We start from the raw sequence: 13,732 nt of genomic DNA on the forward strand, positions 1-13,732 counted from the left end.
TTGCTTCCTCTCTATCCATGGAACCGATGGACTCCTTTGACCGATGCGAAGGCTTGCGCGTTGCGCAACTGCACCTTGAATCGGTGCAATATCCGGTATCTTACAACCCCGAAAATGATTGTTTCGGAGATTCCGGTGTCGCTGATAATATCAAGTGTCAAGTTAAATTCAAAACCTGCGACGAACTTGTGATCAGTTGTAATTTGTCCCTAAGAGGTCAGCTTGAGTACCGGAAAATTCCCCAGCACGTCCTGGTGCGATGATTGTCAACACCTCAAAGGCTGGACTTCATCAGACAACTGGCCTTTAGACTTATCCAGTCCTACGCTGGAGAAAGGTGAGATTGTTCGATAGACCAAAAGGTATATCACTTATCAAGAATTTAATGGTTGAAGTTGACTGCAATACAAGCATCACCAAAGCGTTTCCATGGCTAATCCCCTAGCATGAGATTGTGGTAGCCTGGTGCGGACCTGGTCAGTCTCTGGCGACGTGTTTCAAGTCAGGTCTACGACAGGGCCGTTGTTTGGTATCCAGCCGCACGAGACTTCAGTAAAACCGCAAAATGCAACACTAACGATAGTGTTAGTGCCTTGTTTTGACATGGAACAGGCGAAATTTGGTCAACCTTTTTCACAGCATGGCTCATGTGCCCCTTCAAAGGTACTTCAAGTGTCAGTTGGCGTTGAAATCTGCTAGTTTGTGACGCTGAAAAGATGCGAAGAGAGAATCCCCAGTAAGGTGCGGGTCAGTACACTAATAGGTCCCCACAAGCTACGAGTCCAGGCACCCTTGGCTAACCCCTTGACATCGAGGCTGCACACAAATCAAATCGGCAATGTACCCCATGATGGAAATGTAATATTGTCTCAACAACGAGATAGCTGAATGAAACATTAATTTAAGGACAAAGTGACCACGATGACCACACCCTCCCACCCACTCCTGGCCCCACCCACTCCTGGCATTTTAGCATTTATGCAACTAAAAAAATGACTCAAATGTGGAGCTTCCTTTTTTCGCTCATAGTTATGACATTCCTTGAAATGAGCCTCAGTGGTCTATAAAACAATCGCCGCCCATGTCAGCTTTTCAAACACATGTTCTATCCGAACGCAGATTTCTCGACTGAAAAGGAAATGCCCACAGGCATTCTTCATGTGACCAAACCTTATTACCACCGCTGACTGCAGCGTGCAGCAAACCTAAACGAACAACGGGCCAAACTAACTTTACGTCCTCCGGAGAGGGCGTTCATCACTTCAGCCGCCAGCGTCCGCGGCAGCGCGGCAGCCAACTCTGCCGCGAGCTGAGGTCGCATCAGGGATTCGCGGCGCGGGCGGGCGGCAGGGCCGCAATCACGGCCTGCTTGTCTGCGCGTCGGCCCCGCGGACCCCCACCTGCAGCCATTGTGCGCCAGCAAACAGGCGCGATTGGGTTAAGCAGCGCTAATTAATACGACCTTAGCTTCACCTCCGGGCGGCGGGCAGGCGGATGCATCCCGCCTCCGCCCCGCCCTCCCGGGGTCTTATCCGGCGGCGGGCCGCGACAGAGGCGGGTAACGCACCTCAGCAGCGCTCCGGCGGAGGACGCACAAAACGGGGATAACGCACCGCTGGACATGAAGACAGCCACTGTGCCGGCGACGAATCCAAGGAGGCGCAGTCAATCCATTTATTTCGCGATTTCGGCCTGGTAAGACCGAAAGCACTGCTGTGCTATGAAACCGTCGAAAAGTGCCTTAGAAGTTCAAGCTTACAAATGATCATGATCATGCATGATCATCCGAGGCGCTTTACGAGTTTTGACAAGTTACAAATGACAAGTTAATGTCTTGCATTTGTCTGAGGGTTGCATTCATTGCATCACATGGTTGATGTGAGGAGGAAAGGAAATATCCCTACACTCACCTTTCAAAAGAGGGATGTTCGCAATAAAATGCATCACATCACAATTGTAACGCGTTTCGGCTCAGTTCTACTTTCACTGTGCAGCTACGACCTGTGCTGCTATAGCGAGCTCATTTTGAACGAAGATTTTTGGTTTGGTCTGGTTTGTACCAGAGCCATTTTGGCCAGCAATGACCATTTCGGGGCTATGGGATGAAGGAATAATGAATAATGGTGGAATAAAGCTACAAACACCTGGGGACCTATACACTGAGACATAGGCCGGACAGGGCCTTTCCCTAAGGCGATGCATGAAAAAAAACGAGGTGCAACCAATGCCTCCCCCTCTCCCAACCCCATCTCCAGTGGCTCCGCCGACAGTGCATGCATGCGAGTGCCTCGAACAATTGCTCTGGACCAGTAATGTTTGAACAGGCAGGCCCTTGGTCGCCGTCACTCGCAGCTCAGCTCATCGACCGGCAGCTTGCCCATGTGACGGAAGCCTAGTGCATGCATGGACGGATTCATGGAAGCCAGCCCAGAGCACCATTGAGTGGAAACTGTCAGACACAATGGAGGGCATACAGGTTTGATGTTCGATCCCATAACGATCAAACCTCAGCCTCATATGTCGAAACATATGTGGGCACACACAGCAATGTTTAAATTCCATTCTCGCGGCTCTGCCTGACTCATACCGCATCAGTTCCAGCCGCCGCCGCGCATGGGAGCCTCGCGCTCACACACGGGAACAGCGCGGAGCACGACACCCCGCACCAGCGCCAGCCGCCGCTGGGCACGGGAGCCTCGCGCTCACATACCGGAGTGGCGCGGAGCACGACACACAGCACCAGCACCAGCCGCCGCTGGGCACGGGAGCCTCGCGCTCACACACGGAAGCAGCGCGGAGCACAACACCCCGCACCAGCACCAGCCGCCGCTGGGCACGGGAGCCTCGCGCTCACACACGGGAGCAGCGCTGAGCACGACACCCCGCACCAGCACCAGCCGCCGCTGGGCACGGGAGCCTCGCGCTCACACACGGGAGTGGCGCGGAGCTCGACACACATCACCAGCACCAGCCGCCGCTGCGCACGGGAGGCTCTCGCTCACACACGGGAGTGGCGCGGAGCTCAACGGCGGGTGTTCCGCCTTCCTCCCGGCGCGACCGGTGCGATAGGAGCACTAGCGCAGGCGACAGCCGCTCGGGTCACAGCTGCTGGTCAGGGTCGATGTACATCCGTCAAAGCTCAATGTATTGTACACGGAAAATGCTATGATGCATAAGGCAAGGTTGCCGGCCGCGTTGTCGCAACGTAATCAAATTTGGAGAAGCTACTGAAAAGTCCCTGCCCAAGTGCAGGAAGGCTACTGGAAAGTTCTTTCCCAAGCTACAAGCTACTAGAAAGCTACTGGAGCTCCTAGGTGCTAGCTAGCTTGACAAACTACTGGAAAGGTTCTGCCTAAGTTTGGAAACACTAAAGGGAAGTCCCCGCCAAAAGTTGGAAAGTGTTCGGCCAGCGTGTTGTACCGCACAACACAGGATTCAACAAGGCATTTGCTGAACAAGTTTGATAACTTTAGAGTTCCTAGACGTACATGTCCTGTTTCACAAGATGTCATACAGTCGACGTTGCGATTTACCTGACCTTGTCCAAAATGTAACTTCCTCCTAAGTTGCCTGACGCCTCCATGGATTCGTGCAAAAAGCGCCTCGCCAAGCTTCAGCAAAAACGGTCTATCCGTAAAGAGCCTCGACCCACGAATTTGACAGGGCAGGACAATGCCGTTGACTGTCAGCCATGTGTATTCAATTTGATTCCACCGGGAACCACGCGCTTCGGCACAGGGTCAAAACAAAGTCGAGTCGATAATGTCATCACACCTCCTACGGCATTTTTTAATGCAACCCATGAAAGGACAGGGTCAAGTTCTACAAAATTCCCTGACTTGTCCCCTTTCAGTCCCATGTGGCCATGCCCATACCCACTGCGGAGAAAAGCCGTGAAAATAAGCATGCACACCTCTTAAACGTCAGCCCCTATGGTCATACAACAAAACAGGATCGTATGTCCTATTCCCGAACATATCGAACACAACCTCCATTCTCATGACGGAGACGAGAAAAGGCATCGATTAAGATCACACGCTGATAATTATGGCACTTTTAGTGTTGGGCCCTTCTACAGAGATTAGGCTTAACTCCTCTGCACAAACTTCCCTTCTTCCGGGTAGCGAAGTATTGAGGTTTACAAGGACATGCTACCAGTGCATCAGAACGAAAGCCCTATCCCCAAAAACACATGTCTGAAAAAATCATCGACAAAAAGAGTTGATACATCAAATGCAAAGAGAGCAAGGTAATTTGCCTGCTTTTGCTTCAAGCGTTAAAGCCTTCTTTAGCTTACGATTGGACGCATCAAGCAACACTTCGAAATATGGGGCTGTCCAATCCAAAACGACATTGTCGGAGTAACATGTACAGTGTTGCCCCAAGCACGACTTGTCAGCAAGCCTATGTTGATGATTTAGGCATGGAGTGTCAGGTGATCGCAAATGTCATAAATTCGCCTTGCACCTGGTGGAACACAGCAGATTATTACGCTGTTGCACCGCCTCGAGGCCTTGCAACATCAATGTTATTTTCAGGCGTCACACTCTATCCAATCGCATTTTTTGTCGGCACTTAATAAATTTGGCGTTGGTGCTTGCTCGTCTGAACGACTATCTGCAGCGTTCTTCATGCACTTTCGGTCAGTGATGTTTCCTGTCCAATACTTTCACCCCGCCCATGTATGTTGTCTGCTATCGTCTGACTAGTGACCGCTATGGCCTGAGCACTCTTCGAGTGGATGAAGAGGAGCACGCAGCAACAGCTCAGGGGCCAGGAGAAACGTATCGCACTTCTGTGGGCAGGACAGCCGCACTGAAGGACAACGGCGTCGTGGGCCGCATCGCCGGCCGCGCGGCCGGCATCGGCGGCCAGAGCAGCGCGCCCTGCACGTCCCCGCCTCCAGGACGGTCACTCGATGGCAGACCAAGAGGCGGGCCGAGGTCCGCGTGCGATGTTACCCTCTCCCGCGCCCCACACCTGACCGCGGTGGTCCCTTCTAGTGATGACAGACCGCGCTATCGCAGCTCAGAGCAGGCTACACTCCACTGATAGGGCCCTCCACCGGATTGGCCTCCTAACAGACCCCCTATCCCGCGAGTGCGGAACAAGGGGATGGCGGGACGTTCAGCTGACCGTCCTAGGTCGTCACAACGAGTCGGTTTTGGAGGCGCTTGCCCGCAGTTAGTGAGGTGGCTTCCGGGGGGAGGCACTCTCATGGCCGAGCTCCTGCGGATGGTGGTTTGAGCGACATATCTTGCCGACCTGACCAGTCCGACACACCCCGGGACGTGCGCACTTGAAGCGCAAAAAGCTAGGCCCCTCGATAGATCTCATGGCGACACGCTTTTGACCGCTGGCTCTGTTACATACGACCGTCCGCAAGCGGTTGAGGTTATTACATATGTAGTTGGTATTTGCACATCATCGACTTGCTCACTGCAACACAGGCCTCCGTTTTCGAGGATCCAGGATGAATTCGAAGACATCACGCTCCATGCGGGTGTCGTTAAGGATATAACCCATCATCTGCAGCAATTTGTTGCAACCAACTCTCAGAAATTGCTGCGAATAGGGTGAGTCAACTAGCAGGCGGTGTGTCCTTGCGGTTCAGCAAAATCCTCTTCTTCGTATCCTAATCTAGGTTTGGGGCTTCAGACAAGTTCTGCATGAAAAATAACAATCGATGAACATGCAATGTGGTGACCGAACCATGGCTTACAAGCCCCATGAGGTCCTATCGTTGAGTGTCTAAATAAATCGTCTAGTTGGGTGTTGCGACGACAAGTTAATTCATGGCATCATAGTTCTGGCTGTTGTACAGGTCACTCCCATCCTGCTCTGCTGGTTGCTAAGTCGTTGCCGTTCGACCCCAGGCCTCCACACATTCCGCCCCGTCCACCCGATCTGTCTTGCTAAATGTGGCCCGGACACTGAACTGACCGCCGTCCAGCTCGGCGTGCTACCAGCAGCCAGCGGGCAATGGACCCCAGCTCGAAGCTGAAACAACATTAAACTATCCACATCGTTGACACCCAAGAGGCTGAATACAGCCACAATGCGAGGCGAGGTCTGGAGCATAGCGCGTCTGAAGCAGGGACGAGATGGGCTACCTCTAGCTGGACTACCGGCCGTTGTTCCCGAGCATTTGTCGGGGAGGGGGAAGAGGGAGCACGTGCTGGGAGACGAGAAGACTGTTGTAATGGATGGGGCGGATGTATATAGCCCCACATACAGCTGTATAAGGCCCGTTAAGCTGCTGCCGCGACTGAGTCACATTCAGACGCAGTTGAATAGCGTGTGCTGGAACGTTGCAAGCGTCCGTTGCAAGTGGTCATGCCCTCCTGTGATGCAAACCTCATCTGCCTCGTCAAGCACCTGTGGAGCTTGATCTCACCACACCGATGCAATCTGCACTAATTACTATTCCACATTAACCGGCGTTAAGCACACTCAGGGTCGCGGGAACTTGGGGTACAGAGGATGGGGGCGGGGGGGGGGGGGGGGCTGGAGGAGGCTAGACCCCCAAACTTTAGGATAATTTAACACGTGCCTTATAAACTTTGATTCGAAAGAAATGGTCCAAAAATGTTAATCGTCTCTGGCCCAAACTATATAATTTCTATTGCTCTTGAGCACACTCTTCTTTAAAAACCTCTTAATCTCGAATCTTAAATAATCCAAGGGCATGCCTGGTATTCCCCTCAGGTGGTTTGAGTCCAACCAGTGTGGGAGAAACAGCGCGTTGTGCTGGACGGGAACATTACTGACTCGACACTTATGAGGTTAGGGATTTCAGAAGGGAGCATTTGCGGGCCAACGCCGGTTGGTTTGCTTTCAAACGACAAAATCTTTCAGATCGCATTGACTTAAATTATGTGCGCTGGCGAACTGAAACGTTGCATCCAAATTCGTTCTCCTGATGACGTTTTAGCTCCTTAGCACGAGCCGGAAATCCTATGCATTTGGGCAAGTACTTGCACCTTGAAGGAAATTAAACGAAATTAAAGCAGCACACCCACGGTTGCAACATCACGAGTAATCGAGTCGGAAGCATTATCGAGTCGGGCGATGCACAATCTCATGTTTTGCTTTAATGTAGCTGACTATGAGCTCGTGTGTACCAACTGACACTCTTTAACTATGCGCACTCCTATCCCGCTTAACGAAACTAGCATTGACTTGTGCAGCATGACAGCACGACTCTTCACACCATGTATTCCTTACACAATGTGTTCTTCACCCAATGCAACATCAATTCATGCCTTATTCTCCAAGGTTAACATGACAAAATGTAATGATACAGCGCTCGCCTTGATGCACCAACGCGTTGCATTTTAAAGTTCCGAGAGCCAATCTTTTTAGTCAGAGGCATTCTCTTAGAAAGCCTGTATATACCTTTATATGTGAGACGCTGCATGTCTTTTGCTCCTTGTGCTATCGTGACCATGTGAGATTACACGCCTGATTATTTCTTGCTTTTATCTTATGGCTCCACCACAATAGACGTATGCGCCTGAACAATTGCATAAATAGAACTAGGGATCCACATGCACAAAGACACACCACATGAGCAGTGGTTCACAGAACTTGGGATCCACATGCACAAAGATACACCACATGTTCAGAGGTTCACCTTCGCGTTCAAGGCGATGCCTCCATGGGGTAGCATGACATTCAAGCGGTCCCTTGTTGGCGATTCCATGCTCCACAGCAGACTAACTGGCATTCGTTGGTAGCGAATGGATCGCGAACCATTCGCAGCAGGTATGCGTTACCTATAAGAAACCATCCCTTCCAGAACATTAAGTCTACTAAGCGCGATAGCTGCGGGTTTAGTTGAAACATCTGACAGCAAAAAGCTACAGCTCCCTGGCGTCCAACCAAAGTACAGACGAAACGAACTGAACCGCTTCCAGGGTGGTCTTGCCGTGACCAGAGAAACCCGCGGTGGGAAGCATGTCGCCGTCGAATCTCCCTGGCTCCTGAATCTCGAGGGCGGCACAAGCCCTCCCAGCCGACCACCGCGACCATGGGCGGGCGTGAAGATAGCGATCAAATTAAAACGCATCTTCACCAACGGAGGGTGAGATGAAGGTCCCGCGGGCTCTGCTGCAGACAATCCGGAACATCACCGCTCACATCTTATCGCATCGCATATATAGTGCTACGGATATCGTATCTTAAACGCATCACATCTTACTAAAAGGTGTAGTGGTAGGACGGTTTCGAATAACACTGATTATGCAAAGCACAGAAATTGGTTAAACTCATTTAAAACAACTGCACTTCATTAGACTTCAGACGAGCAAGCAAAAAAACAAGACCCCAAAACGCACGCTCGAACCATCGATCACCCTCTCCGTACATAGCGACGGCTAGAGATATGTGGGACCTGCCGAGATTCGAACCTACGCCCCTGACGTAACACCTGACAAGCGGTTTTGCCTTAAGCGTGTGGTTAGGACTTCACTACATAATCAGCTGCTGAGGCGAGTGACGTCGCTGTCTCTCACCCTGGCACGAAGGGCGCCCTCCGGGAGGAATCGAACCTGCACTCTCGATTTTCCAGACGCGCTGCTTGACCACCACACCATCAAAGCCCTTTCTGTTCACAGGTTGCGTTAATAACATCACACACATCATGTTTATGTTGAACTCATCAGTAACTCCCGTGCGATGGAACGACATACTCAATGTGTGCGGTGTCGGCTTGCTGCTTTCCAATACAAGCTAACGGACGATTTATCGCAGAGACAACAAAAAACATGCCAATTCAAGTCCCTTGCGGTCCGTCCATTTTAATGCCACCTTTCCCAATCCTCTACAGCCCATCTAAGAATTCATCAAATCATGGCAATCAATTGTAATTTTACCGTTTTGAAACCACTGTTTATTTGTGCCTGTCTACTGTGTATGGCTTCCAGTCATCCCTGTGTCTTTTGTTGGAGTCTTTTCGCAGTGGCGATGACTCGACACAGCCGTGATGGACTTCAGCCACGCGGCGATGGTCCGGTGGTGCCATCAAAACTAATGAATGACACCGAACTGACGGAGAAAGGCACCTGTCTGCCCGACTTGATATCATAACCGTCCATCACGTATTTGGCCCGCACCGCAGTGGCGCTATGTGACGCCCCGCCACCTGCGCTGCGGATGGCCGCCGAGCGACCTGGTGGTGCCGGTACGCAAACGTCAGGGTCACAACAAGGCAACGCAACTAACAGCGGCCGAGGGAGCCGAACCGTTCAGGATAGCGGTCAAAGGCTGCAGAGAGTAAGGAGGGCGCGGGGGAAATTGTAAACGTAAGTGGGCCAAATACGACGGGCGTGAGGCAAAATTTACATACACGGAAGGCCGACTAAACATGGATACAAACATCACGCTAAAGGTAACAGCCGTTATAAGACCAATAATTGTGAAAGCGCCATAATCAGCCATCAGCATACTGACTCGCATGATTGAATAATTATTATTATAAGGAACGAGCACTTCAAACGTCTCCGACCTGGCGGCCACATCCAACATCAGACTATTCAGCTCGAACATGCCTTCTCACGGTCTCGCACCGGACAATCAGTCCGCCTCTAGCCACCAAATCTGACATGACGACCGCGACGCTTGTTGGCGACTTTGCCGGTCACAATCTGCCTCCGACGACGTAACTCTCCTTTGACAGTCACTGTCTGCCTCTGACAACTTAGTTCTCCTTTCCGATCACTGTCTGCCTCTACGACTTAGCTCTCCTTTGGCGGTCACTATCTGCCTCTACGACATAGCTCTCCTTTGCCGGCCACTGTCTGCCTCTAACGACTTAGTTTTCTTTTCATGGCAACTGCCTGCCTCTGACGACCACAGCTGGCATCTAACGACTTAGCTCTCTTTTAAGGTCCCTGTCCGTCTCTGACGACCTTGCTCTCCTGTAACTCTTACTGTCTGCCTCTAACGACCACAGCTGCCATTTGACGACTTAGCTCTCCTTTGACGGTCACTGTCTGCCTCTGACGATCTCGGCTTTTGTTTGACGTCCACAGCCCACATCTGACGTTCAAAGCTCACACCTGACGTTCACAGCCCACACCTGGCGTCCACAGCCCACACGTGAGGTCTACAGCCCATACCTGACGTCCACAGCCCACACCTGACGTCCATAGTCCACACTTGACGTCCATAACCCACACGTGAGGTCCACAGCCCACACGTGAGGTCTACATCCCACACTTGACGTCCACGGCCCACGCCTGACGTCAATAACCCACACCTAAAGTTCGCAGCCCACACCTGGCGTTCACAGCCCACACCTGACGTCCATAGCCCACACCTGACGTTCACAACCCACACCTAAAGTTCTCAGTCCACACCTGACGTCCACAGCTCACACCTTAAGTTCACAGCCCACGTCTGACGTTCACAGCCCACACCTGACGTCCGTAGCCCACACCTGATGTCCATAGCCCATACCTGACGTCTGCAGCCCACATCTGACGTCCACAGCCCACACCTGACGTCCGCAGTCGCCATCAGACAGCCACAACACCATGCACGCGCCTGCCCTTTCCTGGCGTCTCCAGCCGGTCTCGGCTGCCTCTAACGCGCCGCCGCCATCTGAGCTCGTGTTTGGTGACGGCAGCGCGCCCCAGACGTGCCGCGTCCGCCGGCGGCGGCCCCAGCCCACATATCTCCGGCGACCCCACGACCGGATCAACAGAGCCACCAGGACGCCGGCCGAGGCGGCACTATCGGAGAGCTGGCACGGTGCCAGACCGCATCGGTGCCGGGCGGCCCAGCCAGCCGGCCAGCCAACAGCCGAGGAACGCGACCCGGGGACCGAGCACGTGCGGACGGGCTCGGTGGAGGCGCCGCAGTCGACAGGTGCCGTCGGCTTCGCCTGGGGTGGAAGGTGCCCTGTGCCTGATACCACACGCTGCTATGGCCCCAATGTTGCGTTAGCACGTGTTTGTGCATTTCTGATGTCATTCGTGTCTACTGAAGTGGCGTCTATTAGCTCAAACCTGCCGCCCTCTTTCAAGCTTTCGCGTGCGACAATGAAAAATCGTGTCGCTATCGATTAGTCGCGAAACGATCTGACTCTGATTCTGATGACGTGCCGTGCCAGGGGGAAAATGCTGAGAGGTGGCCACGCGGACGTTCAAAAAGTTTGGAAGATCGACCTGTTTTCAGACTTTTCCACGCAACGTCATCGGTATAATCTTACACCCCGCGTCAGTTGAGGTCTCCAACAGGCTTCCTGTCACGGGGCTATGCTGAGGCACCATGGAGCCAGGGATGGAGTTTGGAATCAGGGATGGAGTTTCGTATTCAGTGTGGGTGGGGGGAGCTTCAGCCCCAACTCGAGTTTTTGTTCCTTCCCCCAACTTTGGGGAGAAAGTGGGGAAAATTCCAGAAAGACACGTGTTTGATGGCATATTTTCGGGGCAGGTTGCGTTATGTTTTACTGTTCAGCCCCCCCAACCCATTTTGCGAAACTACGCCCCTGCATGGAACATAGGAATCAGTGGAGCGTACATACCGGAACGGAACGAACAACACCCTTGCTGTATGATTGGTGTGGGCGCGGCCACAAGAGAAGTGCTCCACCACGCATGCGACGCAGAAATGAGCGCGCCTGGCAGCACATGTGGACAGGCAGACAGACAGGCACACTGCACTGGAGCGGGGACACCGTTGAGCAGTTGGCCTTATCGCACCTGCAGTGGACTGTACGGGAACCTCATGGTGAAGTAGTTTCCGCAAGGTATTTCATTCCGGGCCGTGCCTCCCACAGGCAGCTCCTGCACGCCTGGGTGCCCTACATACCTGGTCGGGTTTTCCTTGAAGGCGCGCCCGGCCAGCGCCGACCGGCTGGTCCTGCGTCAGCACCAGCTCCCAGAAACGGTAGCATCCGCCCAGCACTGTACCGCTGTCGCAAGCCCGACGCAACCCCGCAGCGTTTCACCCACCATCGCTGCCGGGGGCGACACAGAACCCGTTCGGCGACGATTCGGACGCGGCCGTCGCTCGGGTACGACAGCAACGCAGCCCACCTCCCGGCGCTCAACGCTCGACTGGCGGGCGGCGCGCGGCGCTCGGCAGAGGGGGAGGGGTTTGCGGTGAGGGACCGCCCTGCGCCGACTGGACCAATTAGCGGTCGGGCTGGGGACGGCGGCGGCGGCGATCAGAAAGCTGACAGAGGGGTCAGAGGGGTCATGTGGTGCAGGGAGAACTATGCAGGCCTCCTATAGGCTTGGTAGATTGACATTTGTCAGTGCGTCCTTCAAATTTGGGTGGATTGATATGCGGCTTGGCCAAATTTAGAGCGTGGCCTTTTCTAAATTACTGGTCCCCTTTGAACAGCTAGCAATCGTGGTGAGCTTTGCATTTTCCTTCAACACTAAATGAAAGAGATGGTCGAATTTCATAGCAATCTCCACATTTCAGCTCGCATGAAAACAGGTTCTGAAACGAGTGAAATTGGTGTCCAGAGGTCCACTTTATGACCTTCAACTGATGAGGATACCATGAGATCAAAACGCATTCGATTCTAGTCTCAGATACTCGATTCAGTCCAAATTTGTAGCAATTGAGCATCCAAATCATGTCATATGATTCCCTAACATATTTTTAAAAGATTGCTTCCTTGGTGACCCGACATCACCATTATCAGGCGCTGGGGTCACTGGAGTAACAAGGGTCATCTCAAGTCTGCGCTCGTCACGCATGCTGGCAGGTTAACACCATGCTGACATGTAAGGGAAAATGTAGCCATGGGGGACGTTGCCGACGTCTCTGATCTCAAGAGCCACTGGCCCAATTTTCATGCAGTTTTTCACCATTCAATGCGTGGCACATAACCTAACAACTATGGAGAATCTGGTGACATAAGTTGGTCACTGCCTCATAGCCTTTACCTTCCTAAAGATGTTCGTTTCTTCGAAGGTGGCCATGGTACCAGCCTGTTGGACAGTGTCGGAGAGACTGGGGACGCAGCGGGGGCAGATCGTTTCTCTATCCAAGGAATGTTTTCATGGGAGAATCTTGAAGCCCTCGCCTCAAAAAATGTTCGCGAAACAAACACAAGTCTCTTAGCAGCCAGGCCATGAAATGGCAATTAGTTGAGGCATTGAGCAGCTTTATCACCTATACCACTGTGCCACTCCCAGTGAGCAAGCAAGAGCAGGGACAATTCCGCTGCCACCGGGAGCTGATTGCGATCGCGCCCGCCCGGTCCTCACAGAGGCGGGTCCAGGATTTCATCAAGGAGAAGGGGGCGACACAACGCTGTGGGGCCACGTGGAGTGTGGGCCCCTTCAAAAAAATATTATTGCACTTCGGTCATTACATTTTAAGAAAAATAGAAAAAAGTATGTACGCTAACACACACACACACACACACACACACACACACACACACACACACACACACACACACACACACACACACACACACACACACACACACACACGGAAACATATATATACATATATGTATATATATATATATATATATATATATATATATATATATATATATATATATATATATATATATTTGTTTACACGGAAATCCGTCTTACCGTGGGCAGCCTTATAAAACTAGGCGTGCTACGTACACACATACACGGAGATCATTCGTTGTCTGCAGATTGTCTTAAATCCTGTGATTCTGAGGCCAAGTGATTCGGAACGATATGCAAAATAAACTCGAGTTGGCTGCTAATAATCATCAAAACCA

The 13,732-nt window shown here is 52.3% G+C and overlaps 1 protein-coding gene across 1 annotated transcript in view; it reads right to left on the reverse strand.

Moving 5' to 3' along the window:
* The window catches only part of zfh2 (Zn finger homeodomain 2), a 70,539-nt gene extending 58,492 nt beyond the window's left edge, over positions 1–12,047 (reverse strand). Inside the window, exon 1 of the mRNA XM_037221727.1 lies at positions 11,818–12,047. The gene's annotated coding sequence lies outside the window, so the exon portion shown is untranslated. The remainder of the gene's footprint in view (positions 1–11,817) is intronic.
* Positions 12,048–13,732: the final 1,685 nt, after the last annotated feature.

The sequence above is a fragment of the Pollicipes pollicipes genome, unplaced genomic scaffold (genome assembly GCF_011947565.3).
Source record: "Pollicipes pollicipes isolate AB1234 unplaced genomic scaffold, Ppol_2.1 Scaffold_4740;HRSCAF=5597_pilon_pilon_pilon, whole genome shotgun sequence".
NCBI lineage: Eukaryota > Metazoa > Arthropoda > Thecostraca > Pollicipedomorpha > Pollicipedidae > Pollicipes > Pollicipes pollicipes.